Genomic DNA, 13,454 nt, shown 5'->3' with positions numbered 1-13,454 from the left:
AGAGGAGCTCTTCTGGACAACCTAATGCATTTTTTATGGAGTATCAGAAGATGGAGGGAAAATATTTGGTATAGATTAGGACTGCTCTCATGGTAGAGATTTTTCTCAAGGATCATCCGAGGAAATCCTGGGGCATCAGGATTCATAGGAATAAATAGGGAAGGAGAGAGATAAAGAGAGCAAGAGAGAGAAAGAGAAAGAGAGAGAAAGAGTTTTTGGTTCAAGACTTTTATTTGGGCAAGAACTCAGCACTGAGCAGGTGTTAGTTGCTCAGATGGGTATCCAAATTCATGAAGGAAACAGCACTCTTGTCTCAGATTCTTCACTCCTTATTGGCATGACTCATGAAATGTGTCCCAAAAATTCACTGCTCTTGGCTGGAAAATAGTGGATAGACCTCCTGTTTTGCACTCTTTTCCTGTAAATTTGCATGATGTGGGGATATGGTAAAAGACAGGGGACATTTCTCCTGATCCGAAGCAAAATTCCCATGTTAACGACCTCTCATATTGTTCCTCTCCTCTCATTCCTTGTTTTCAGTATCCAGCACATTTGGGAAGTAGGTATTTTTGGTTCACATATTTTATTTTCCAACTGAGAATAATACTGTGTTATTCTGGGATTCAGGTTTGAGTAAAAGATTGACCCTGAACTGCCACACAGGGCCAGCGAAACATTCACAATTATATACACAGCATTAGGTCCCAAATTGGGCAGACTTACCTTCCATCTGGAAGTTACATGCCAACAAGTTTTCATGGCAATGGGATGTTGGCCATCAAGAATTATGTCAGGAGTTCCTGTCGTAGCACAGTGATTAACGAATCTGACTAGGAACCATGGGGTTGCGGGTTTGGTCCCTGCCCTTCCTCGGTGGGTTAATGATCCGGCGTTGCCGTGAGCTGTGGTGTAGGTTGCAGACGTGGCTTGGATCCCGCATTGCTGTGGCTCTGCCATAGGCCGGTGGCTACGGCTCTGATTGAACCCCTAGCCTGGGAATCTCCATATGCTGCGGGAGCTGCCCAAGAAAGCAAAAAGACAAACAACAACAACAACAATTGTGTCAAAAATGCAACTCTATGAGATGAGCGGTGCGTGTTTTCAGAGGTAGGAATCTCTCACTGTCACACCTCGAGGGTTGGAAGATGGGCATCCTGAGCTGTTGTTCTGGACTTATGTGGATACTGAACTAAAGGTTGTTCTATCTGAGTGATGTTACATTTTGACAAAAAAAATATTACCTCTATCTTTATCCTCATTGCAACCACTCTGATCAGTCTACGGAGCTATACATCAGTTTTACAGTTTTCATATTTCATCATGGTATATCTTAAAGGGAACAGTGAGCTGACCACCTCAATTTTTTTCATAAATGTGAAAAAAGACTCGTGTCTAATTTCCATTTACACAGGTAATCCCAGAGCACAAACATGGAAAACATGCCCCACTACCTTCAACCAAGGACAAGACCCTTGATGTTACCCCTGAAGAAGATATTCCAATGGGCAAAATTACACCTCCACTCTTCTAAATTTACATGTCAATAGCTGAAACAACTTGCTCACCATACAAATGAAGAAAAATTTATCGAGAATGAAATAAGTATAATTCATTTAAGATTGACATGGTTTGATGAGTAAAAGCCCGCAGCATCTTTGGAAGCTGCCTTGTAGTGTGGTGACCAGGGGCAGTATGGTCTGTTTAGTGGTGTCCACATTTGTAAGGAAGGGAAGGAGTGTTTCTATGGTTAACATTCATGATCCTTTGGCTGAGGTCTTCAAGTTGAAGTTCGTGAGGGTTTTCTCGGGGTAGAATTTGCTCTGTCCCTGCTAAGAGTGGGTTTAGAGAAAGATGTGGACAATCCCATATATGGAGTTGTTTCAGGTAGCAGAAGAATTGCTTCCCAGTCAATTGTCATCCAGGCCTTGTTCAACGTTGCTGAGACCAGTGTTCAAATGTAAATTAATTGAGACATGACAATTTCTTTTCTGAAATACCCCAATCATGAGTCCAGATGTCCACCTCCCCAGCAAATCCACAAGACCTGATCATCCTGGTGTGTTCTGCTGCAGGAAAACTGATTTTTGCTACAGCCCTCATGTGAATTTGGTTGAAAATATTTTGATCTCTGAATCAAATTTGGGAGCCAAGTAGACTTCAGTTCACATGTTGTGGTCAGCTCTTCACCATGAGGGGTTGACAATGGAAAGATTTGGGGAAGAATAGCCTGAGGTGGAACATTTCTATTCCAACAGAGGGTTTGTTTCTGGACCAACAAGAGTATTTTGGAAGGTAGATCAGAATGCAGATAAAATATTGGGTAAATTCTTGGACTGTGCTACTGGCTAAGTGATTTTTTCCAGGATAACTCAAGGAAACTTGGGGTAGCAGGATGTGAGAGAGAGAGAAAAAGAGAGAGAGAGAGAAGGAGATTTTGATTCAAGCAAGAGCCCAAGGCAAGGTCTCAGTGCTAAGTGTGTGTAAGTGTTAAGGTGGATATCCTACTTCAGGGAAGATACATCAAACTTGTCCAAGATTTGTCCATCCTTATTTGCATGATTCGTGAAATGTGGTCCTAAAGTTCACTGCTCTCCCCTTGAAGAAAGGTGTTAGACACAATTTTGGAACCTATTCCCACTAAAATGGCATGATTTTGGGATCAGGATAAGGACAGCAGTCATTTTCCCTGAACCAAATGCCCCTTTACATGTAAAGGGCTTCTCATGTTTTGTTCTTCCCCAATTATTCCTTGTTATCATAGTTCAGTCTATCTGGGAAGTGGGTCTTTTTAATTCACATTTATTCTTTTCCAAATGAGAGTAATACTGTGTGGGTCTGGGAATGAAGTTTTTGAAATAAAAGTATGTCCCTGAACTGCCACACATGTCCAGGGAGAGAGACAGCCATAATTATAGAAAGCAGGTGGGCTTAAGTTTGGCAAAGTGGCCTTCCCTCTAACAGTTCCAGGCCAACTGGTTGCCATGACAATGGCATGATGCCCATGGAGCATTATGTACCAACAGCGACTCTGTGAGAAGAAATGTGTGTATGGGGTGGCATATGGGAATCCCTCAAACTCACACCTCGAGGGTTGGAGGATGGGCAACCTGAGCTGTTGTTTTGGAGTTATGTTGATATTGTTGTAAAGGATGATCCATCAAATGGGTGGTTCATTTTGATGAAAAATATTATATACATCTTTGTCCTCATGGCCACGACTTGCATTAGTCAATTGAGCTAGACATCTATTACACAGGCTTGGTGTTTGATCCTGTTATATTTTCACGGACCAGTGAGCCAAAAAACTCAAGTATTTTCCTACATGTGAAAAAAGACTCATGCATCATGGCCATTATATACACATCATCCCAGAGAACAAACACGAAGCACATTCCTCTGTGATTTCAAAAATCACGAGGTACTATATGCCACACATGAAGCAGACAATCCTAAGGGGGAAATTACAGCTACACTCTTCTGAATGTACAAGTCAATAGATGAAATCATATGCTAGCAGTACAAATGCAAAGATTGTAAACAGAGACGTAAACCAGGATATTTCCTTTTGGATATCCACTGGTTAATGAGCAGAAGCCCTCTCTCTCTTTGGGTGCTCTATTGTAGTGTGGTGAATAGGGCCAGGGCCAGAAGATCAGGAGTGTACCCATTAGTAATAAAGTGAAGCAGTTTCTCTCTTGTGAACCCCCATGTACCCTGCTGTGAGTTTTTCATGTTGATAGTCTTGAGGATTCCGTCTTGGAAGAAACGGGACTCTGTACCACATATTTGAGGGTCTAGGGAAGGATGAGGATTTCCCAAATGAAGACTGGGTTTGGGTTGCAGAAGTCTTGCACTCTGGCCCATTGTCATCCAGGATATGTCAATGTTGCTCTGACTGGAGTTTGCATGTCAATTCCATTAGGTATGAAGTGTCACAGACTTCATTTCCTAATTACCCCAAGCACTAGTCAAGATGTCCACTTCCCCAGCGAATTGACAATAAAACCTGTTTGTCCAGATGTGGAAGGAAAGTTGATTCTTACTAGTGTCCTCATGTTAATGTGGTAGAAAATGTTTTGATCTCTGGGTCAAATTTGTGAACCAAATAAACTGCAGATCACATGAGGCAGTAGGATAGGTCACCGTGAAAATCTAACAATGGGAACAGTGTGTGGTGGATTGCCCAATGCGTAATGTCACTATTCTTACAAATGATCTCTTTCTGGACACTGATTGTATTTTGGAAAATGAATGGGAATATAGTTGGAAAATATTGGGTTAAGACTTGGACTGCTATCCTGGTTGATATTATTTCTCCAGTATCTCCCCAGGAAATCTTGGGAAAGCAGGACTCCTCAGAGAGTTAGAGAGAAGTAGAAAGAAGGAGACAGAGAGAGAGAGAGAGAGAAGGAGAGAGTGAGAGAGAGAGAGAAAGAAATATGTTTTGATTCAAGCTGGAGTCCAAGGAATGTCTCAGCTCTGAGCAGGTGCCAGTGGATCATGTGGATATCCTATTTCAGGGAAGAAACAGCACACGAGACAGATTCAGCACTCTTTATTGGCATGACTATAAATATGTGTCCCTAAAATCCACTGATGACCACTGGAAGACAGTGTTTAGAGCCTCTGTTTGGCACCCATTTCCTCTAAAATTTCATGATGTGTGATCAAGCTAAAGGACAGTAGACATTTTACCTGATATTTTCTCATATTGTGTTATTCTTTGCTCTTTCCTTATTTCATGATACAGTCTATTAGGGAAGTGGGTCTTTCTCACTCACATATATAATGTTTTTTAAACTGAGAGTAATACTGTGTGTTTTTGACATGTAGTTTTTGAAATAAAATGTTGACCCAGAACTGCCACACATGTTCAGGGCAACAGCTGGCATTATATGGAGAGAAAGTGGGTCCAGGAGGGTGGAGTTACTTTCCCTCTGAAAGATACAGGCCAAATAGTTGCCATGGAAATGGACCGATGCCCATGGAGCCTTTCAAACCATCTGCCCCTCTGTGAGATGAGAGGTGTGTGTTGGGCAGCAGGTGGGAGCTCTCACCCTCACACCTCAAGGGTTGGATGAATGGAAGCCTGCACTGTTTGTCTGGATCTATCTTGACACTGACATAAAGGTTGTTGCATCAGATTGGTTGTATATTTGACCAAAATATTACCTCAATTTTTATACTCACGGCCAACACTCTTATCAGTCTACCAAGCTAGATATCTATTATAGAAGCTTGCTGTTTGATATCGTGGTATTTCCTAAAAGGTCCAATGAGCTGAAAGCCTCAAGTCTTTTCCTAAATTTGAAAAAAAAATGTGTGACTAATGGCCATTTTATGCATACAATTCCAGAGTACAAACACAGAAATCATTGTCTTCTGACTTCAACAAATCGCAAGTCACTTGATGTCACCCCAGAAGTAGACATTCACAAGGGGTAAATTAAAACATCACTCTTCTGAATGTACATGTCAATAGCTGAAACCACATGCTAGCAATCAAAAGACAAAGAAATGATAAATCATGACACTGGGACATTTCAGGTTGGATATCCACCGGTTAAGTAGCACAATCCCACTGTCTCCTTGGGTTCTGGTAGGTAGCGTGGAGAACAGGGCCAGTGCCAGATGATCAGTGGTGTCCACATTTGTAAGAAATGGAAGGAAAGTCGGTCTCTCAGGTGACCCTCCATGTGCTCTGGCATGAGGTATTCTTATTGAGGGTCTTTTGGGTTCCCTCTTGGTGGAGAGGTAACTCTCTCCCTGCAAATAAACAGTCAAGAGAGTGACAATAAATGTGCCAAATATAAGTTGAGCTGGGTGTCAGAAGACTTGCACTCTGTCACATTGTCAACCATGTTTTGACAAGTCACAGATTTCATTTTCCCAATGCCTCAAGCACTAGTCTAGATGTCAAACTACCCAGTGAATCCACAAAAAAAAATGATTATCCAGGTGTGGTCTGCTGTAGGATATGTGATTAATTATAGAGATATCATGTAAATATGGTTGAAAAGATTTGAACTCTGAGTCAAATTTGAGAGCCAAGTAGACTACACTACATATGAGGTGGTCAATAGGTAACTGTGAATGGCTGATATTGGGAAGATTGTTGGAAGCATAGGCCACAATGGAATGTGTATATTCCTACAGATGACCTCCTTATGGAGCCAGAATTGTATTTTGGATTGGCAGTTGGAAGATGGATGGAAAATGTAAGCTAAACACTTGGACTGCTATCCTGGATGATATATTTTCTCCTGGATCACCCAAGGAAAACTTGGTTCAAGAGGATTTGTGAGAACAATAGAGAAGGAGAGATGAGAGAAAGTAGAGGGAGAGAGAAACAAACAGACAGACAGACAGGCAGACAGAATGATTTTATTGATTCAAGTTGGAGTTCAGGTAAATATCACAGCATGGAGCAGTTGTCAGTCATTCAGGTGGATATTGAATTTCAGGGAAGAAACAGAAAACTTGTCACAGATTCTTCACTACTTATTGTTAGGACTCTTGAAATGTGGCCCTAAAATTCACTGCTCTACACAGGAACATACGGTAAGAGACACATTGTGGACTAAAGGCAATTAAAATGACATGATATGAGGGTTAAGGTAAAGGACAGTAGATATGTTCCCTGAGCCAAAAAGCCACTAATATATAAAGGGATTCTCATGTTTTGTTCTTCCTCACCCTTTACTATTTGGGAAGTGGGCCTTTTTCACTCACATATTTTTTTTTTCAAAATGAGAGTAATACTGTGTGTTTCTGGGATGCAGTCTCTGAAATGAAGTTTTGACCCTGAACGGCCACACATGTCCAGAGAAACAGCCACCATTATATAGAGAGCAGAAAGGCCCATAATGGACTGTTTTGCATTCCATCTGAATGTTCCAGTCAAAAAGGTTCCCATGACAATTAGATGACACACATGGAGACTTGGAGCCCAAATGCCACTCTGTGGGATGAGAGATGGGTGTAAGGTGCCAGGTGGAATGCTCTCACCCTCACACCTCGAGTGTGGGAATGTGGGCACCTTGAGATGTTGGTCTCAAGTTATGTTTATACTGATGTTAAGTCTGTTTCATCAGAGGGGTGATACATTTTAACAAAAAATATTATCTCCATCTATATCTTCATGGCCACTACTCTCATCAGTCTACAGAGCTATGCATCTTTTATAAAGGTTTGCTGCTTGATATATTAAAGGGACCACTATTCCAAACACCTCAAGTTTTTTTCCTAAATGTGAAAAAAGACTTGTCTAATGGCTTCTTTAAAGATGACATCCAAGAACCCAAACAAGGAAACCATGCCACTTTTCCTTCAACCAAGCAAGAGATATTCAATGTAACTGCTGAAGAAGACATACACAATTCAGAAATTACTCCTCCACTCTTGTATACATAAATGTCAATAGCTGAAATAACATGCTATCCATCCAAACAAAGAATGGTAACTGAGAATGAAAATGGGATATGTCAGGAGGGATTTCCACTGGTTGATGAGAAAAGCCCACTCTCTCTTTGGGTGTTGGCTGGGAACTTGGTGACAAGGGCCAATGTCAGTTTCTTAGTATTGTTCACAAATATATGTAAGGGATGAATGGTTTTTTTGGTCAACCTCCATGGACCATGGGCTGAGGTCTTCATGTAGAAGGTCTTGAGGGGTCCCTCTTGGAAGAGAGGAGACTTTCTCCTTGCAAATTGAGAGTCTAGTGAAGGAAGAGGAGTGTCCCAAATAGAGACAGATTTTAGAAATGGAAGATTTCTCTGTGGCCCATGTTCAGCCAGGCCTTATTCAAGGTGGCTCAGACCAGTGTTAAGATGACATTTTAGTGAGATATAAAGAGTCACAGACTTCATTTCTTAAATCCACCTAGCATGAGTCCAGACGTCAACCTCCCCAGTGAATCCATGAGACATGACCTGACCAGGTGTGGTCTGCTGCAGGAAAGCTGATACTTGATAGAATTCTGATGTTATTTTGGTTCAAAATTTTTTATCTCTGAGTCAAATTTGGAAGCCTTAAAATCTGCACTTTAGATGAGGTGGTCAGCGGGTCATTGTGAAGGGCTGAATATACACATCAAAAACTGAAAAAAAGGCTAGCTTTCCAAAGGCAAAGGAACAATAAAAGAGAATAAAACCATGATATTTCAGGTTGGATATCCAGTGGTTTATGAGCAAAATCTCCCTTTCCCTTTGGGTTCTGGTTAGTAGTGTTGTGGCCAGGGCCAGTGGCAACTGCTCAGTAGTATCCACATATTTAAGCAAGGGAATAAGGGTCTCTAAAATGAACTTCTGCAAGCCTGGTCATGAAGTCTTCATGTTGACAGTCTTGAAGCTTCCCTCTTGAAGGAGAGGGGATTCTGTCAATGCAAGTCATGAGTCTAGAGAAGGATGAGATTGTTTCCATAATAGACTGTTTTTGGGTGACAGAAAACTTGCACTCTGGCCCATTGTCAGCCATACCTTGGTCAAGATTGCTCAGGCAGGTGTTCTGATGCAAATTAATTGAGAGGAATATTCACATACATCAAGTCCTAAATCACCCATGCATTAGACCAATTTTCCACTTCCCTAGTGGATCCACAACCCCCGAGGTAACTTGTATGTTTTGCTGCAGGAAAGCTGATTGTTGAAAGAACCATCATGTGAATGTGCTTGGAAAGGTTTTGATCTCTTAGTCCAAATTTTAGCCAATTAGAACTCAGTCTACAAGAGGTTTTCAGGGGGTGCCAGTTAAGGGTTGATAATTGGATTACAGATGGGAGGATGGCCCGAGTTGGAATGTTTGTATTCCTACAGAGGGGCTTTTTCTGTAACATCAATTGTATTTTTTTATTGGGGATCATAAGGCGGAGGGAAAATATTGGGTAAAGTCTTGGATGGATCTCCTGTCTGATATAATTTTCCAGTATCAACAGAGGAAATCTTGTGGTGGTACTATTCAGATGAAAGTGAGAGAAGGAGAGATAGAGAGATGGGGAAATTAAAAAGATTTTGATTCAAGCAACAATCCAGGGCAAGATCACAGCGCTGATGTGTTGTCAGTGTTTCAGTTGGATATTGGGCTTCAGCGAAGAAGCAGAACTCTCGTCCAAAATATTTCACTCATTATTTGTGAGAGTATGGAAATGTGCCCCTAAAATTCAGTGCCCTCTCCTGGAATATAGGAACTTGAGCCACTGATTTGCACCTTTTCCACTATAATGGTATGATGTCGGAATCATGGTAAGCACAGTAGACCTTGTCCCCGAGCTGAAAAACTCACTTCCCAGATAAAGTGCTTTTCAACTTATATTTCTCCTCACTCTTTACTAGTTTTCAGGATCAAGTCTATATTTTAAGTTGGTCTTTTTCATTCACATACATATTTTTTCAAACTGAGCATAACACTGTTGTTCTGGGATGAAGATTTTAAATAAAATATTGACCCTGAACTGGCTTACATGTCCAGGGAAACAGCCACAATTCTATAGAGAGCAAGTGGGCCCAGAGTGGGCAGAATTGCCTTCCCTCTGAAGGTTCAATGCCAGCTGTTTGCCACAGCAGTGAGAGGACAACCATTGAGGACAACTGCCACACTCTTAGATTTGAGATGCATGTTGGGCAGCATGTGGGAAGATCTCATCCTCACATTGTGTGGGTTGGACAATGGGCAACCTGAGCTGTTGGTCTTGAGGTATATTGATACTGATCTAAAGACTGTTCCATCTGAGGGGTGGTACATTTGGATGAGTAAGATGATCTAATTTAGCTGCATGGCCACCGTTCTCATCAGTCTACTGAACTAGAAAACAATTATAAAGTCTTGCAGGTTGATCGTGTTATATCTTAAAGGGAACAGTGAGCAGGATACCTCAAATATTTTCTTATATATGAAAAAAACAGATATTATGACCATAATTAATGCATTATCCAAGAGTACAAACATGGAAAACCTGCCCCTCTACCTTCATCAAGCATGAGGTTCTCAATATAACCACTGAAAAATATATTCATAAGGGGGAATTTACTGTTCCACTCTTCTTAATATACATGTCAATAGCTGAAGCAACATGCTAACAGTCCAAAAGTGGAGGAATTTTAAACAGATAATTGAACCAGGATATTTCAGTTTGGATGTCCATGGTTTTATTTGCACAAGCCCTCTATCATTTTGGGTGCTGGCTGGTAGTGTAGTGACTAAGGCCAATACCAATTGTCAGTAGTGTCCACATTTGTAACAACAGAATGAGCGTATCACTGGTGAACTTCTCTGAGCTCTGACTTGAAGTCTTCATGTTGAGTGTCATCAGGGTTCATTCTTGTAGATCATAAGACTCCAGCCCTTCAGGTCATGGGTATAGAGAAGAAGGTGTTTTTTTTTCTTTTTTCCCATAATAGACTGGTTTTTGATGACCAAAAACTTGCAATCTGGCCAAACGTCAGCTATACATTTGTCAAGATTTCTCAGACCACTTTACTGATTTAAATTCAGGGAGACATGAAGAGTAACAAATATCAATTCCTAAATGCCCCATGCATGACACACTTGTCTCACCCCCAACGAGTCCATAAGCCCTAATTTTCCTTTTGTGTCATTCTTCAGAAAAGCTGATTCTTTATAGAGTGCTCATGTTAATGTGGTTGAAAATGTTTTCATCTCTTATTCCAAATTTGAGTAAATGACAATGCAGTTCAAAAGAGGTTGTCAGTGGGTCCCTGTTAAGTGTTGATAATGGGATTTATGGCTGGGGCTGGCCAGATTTGGCATGTTTCTATCCCAAAAGAAGGTTTCCTTCTGGAACACCGACTGTATTTTGGATTGGGGATCATATGAGGGAGGGAAAATATTTGATAAAACCTTGGACGGTTCTCCTGGATGAGATAAGTTTTCCAGGATCAACGGAGGAAAGCTTGTGGCAGTACTATTCAAGGAATGTGAGAGAAGGTGACAGAGAGAGAGATAAAGGATATTTTGATTCAAGCAACAGTCCAGGGCAAGATCCCAGTGCTGAGGATGTGTCAGTGTTTCAGGTGGATATCCAACTTCATGGAAAAAAGAGCACTCTTGTCCTACTTATTTCACACATTATTGGTGAGACTATTGAAATGAGGCCCTGAAGTTCACTGCTCTTCACTGGAATTTAGGGGTTAGAGACTCTGTTAGGACCCCCTTTCCACTCAAATGTCATGATGTAGGGATCAGGGTAAAGGACAGACATTTTCCCTGAGCCAAAATAACGCTTCCAATAGAAAGTGATTCACGTGTTTTCTTCCTCTTCACTCTTTAGTAGCTTTCACGATCAAGTCTATATGTGAAGTGTGTCTTTTTCACCAGCACATATTCTGTTCAATCAGAGAGTAAAACTGTGCGGTTCTGGGATGCAAATTTTAAATATTGACCTTGATCTTCTACACGAGCCCAGGGAAATAGCCATAATTCTATACAGATCAGGAGGGCCCAGATTTGGTGTAATTTCCTTCCCTCTGAAATTTCCATGCCAACTGGCTTCCATGAATGTAGGATGACACCAATTCAGCCTTGAGTCCCAACTGCCACTCTGTGAGAGGAGAGGTTCTTATTGGGCAGCAGGTAGGAAGATCTGACCATCACATCTTGAGTGTTGGATGATAAACAACCTGAATTTTGGTCTCTAGGTATGTTGATGCTCATCTCAAGGATGTTCCATCAGATGGGCAGTACATTTTGCTGAAAAATATGATATCCATCTTTAGCCTCATGGCCACAATTCTCATCAGTCTATTGAGGTAGAAATCGAATATACAGTCTTGCAGGTTGATTTTGGTATATCTTAAAGGGAACAGTGAGCAGGCCATCTCAAATATTTTCCTAATTCAGAAAAAAATTCTTGTGTTTTATGGCCATAATTAACACATAATCCCAGAGTACAAACATAGAAAACTTGCCCCTCTGCCTTCCCCAAGCACAACGTTCTCAATATTACCCGAAATAGAGACATTCAAAAGGGTGAATTTATTGCTCCACTTTTCTGAATGTACATGTCAATAGCTGAACCCACATGCTAGGATTCCAAAAGCAAAAGGCCTTTAAACAGAAAATGGAGCCCTCTTATTTCAACTTGGATATACAAGGGTTGATAAATGCCAACACCCTTTTGCTTTGGGTGATAGCTGGTAGTGTGGTTGGCCATTGCTAACTTGATGGTGGTGTACACATTTTTAAGGAAGGGAAGGAAGGTCTATATTTTGATACTCCATGAGCCTTGATTTGAGCACATCATGTTGTGTTTTTTGAGGTTTCACTCTTGTAAGATAAGGAACTCTGTCACAGCAAAACAATGGCCTTGAGAAGGATGAATTGTGTCCCAATTATAGACTGGTTTTGGGTGTCATGAGACTTGCACTCTGGCCCATTTTCAGCTAGGCCTTTGTCAATATTGCTCAGACCATTATTCTGAAGTCAATTCAGTGAGTGATGAAGAAACACAGACTTTATTTCCTAAATCCCACAAGCTCTAGTCCAGATGCTCCCCAGTGAATGCATAGCACCATATTGTTCAAGCCTCTTCTTCTTCAGTAAAGGATATGCTTCCTAGAGCACTCATGTGAGTGGTCAAAAATGTTTAGTTCTCTGAGTTCAAATTTGGGAGCTAAGTATACCTTAGTTCACATGTGGTGGTCAGTGTGCCACTCTATATATCTCACAATGGGAATAGTGTTTGGTGGATTGCTTGAGCTGGAATGTCTAATCATACAGAGAGTCTCCTTCTGGAGCACTGAGCGAAATTTGGTTGGGTTATTGGATGAGAGATGGAAACTCTTAGGTAAATACTTGGACTTTTCTCCTGGCTGAGATATTTTTTCCAGGAAATCTTGGGGCAACACAATTGAAGAGATATTGAAGGAGAGATAGAGAGAGGGAGAGAGAGAAATGGGTTTGACCTCAAGCAGTAGTCCAGTGCAAGATCTCATTGCTGAGCACATGTCTGTGGTTTAGGTGGATATCTGAATTCAGGAAAGGCACAGCACACTTGTCCCAGAATCATCACTCCTGATTGGTGTGATTCTTGAAATTTTGCAGTTATTTTCACTGCTCTCCACTAGAAAATAAGGTTTTGAAGAATGTTTGTCACACTTTTCCTCAAAAGCGTCATAACGTTTGCATCAGTGTAAATGACAGTATATATTTTCCCTAAGAATAAAAGACCATTCCATTGTATATGGCTTCTCATGTTGTGTTCTTCCTCACTCTATCCTTGTTTTTACTATCCAGGCAATTTTTGAATTTTGTCCTTTTCACTCATATATTTTCTTCTCCAACATAGAGTAATACTGTGTGGTCCTGGGATGCAGTATTTGAAATAAATTTTGACCGTGAATTGCCAACAATGTCCATGGAAACAACCATAATTATGTAGAGATCAGGTGGGCCCAGAATGGGTTGAGCTTCCTTCCACCTGAAAGTTCCAGGCCAACTGG

This window comes from Sus scrofa, chromosome Y, assembly GCF_054392235.1.
Source record: "Sus scrofa isolate SSC_HxYL_T2T_F1_AM1 chromosome Y, Sscrofa_HxYL_maternal_Yorkshire_Landrace_v2.0, whole genome shotgun sequence".
Classification (NCBI taxonomy): domain Eukaryota; kingdom Metazoa; phylum Chordata; class Mammalia; order Artiodactyla; family Suidae; genus Sus; species Sus scrofa.
This window is presented reverse-complemented; position numbering follows the sequence as displayed.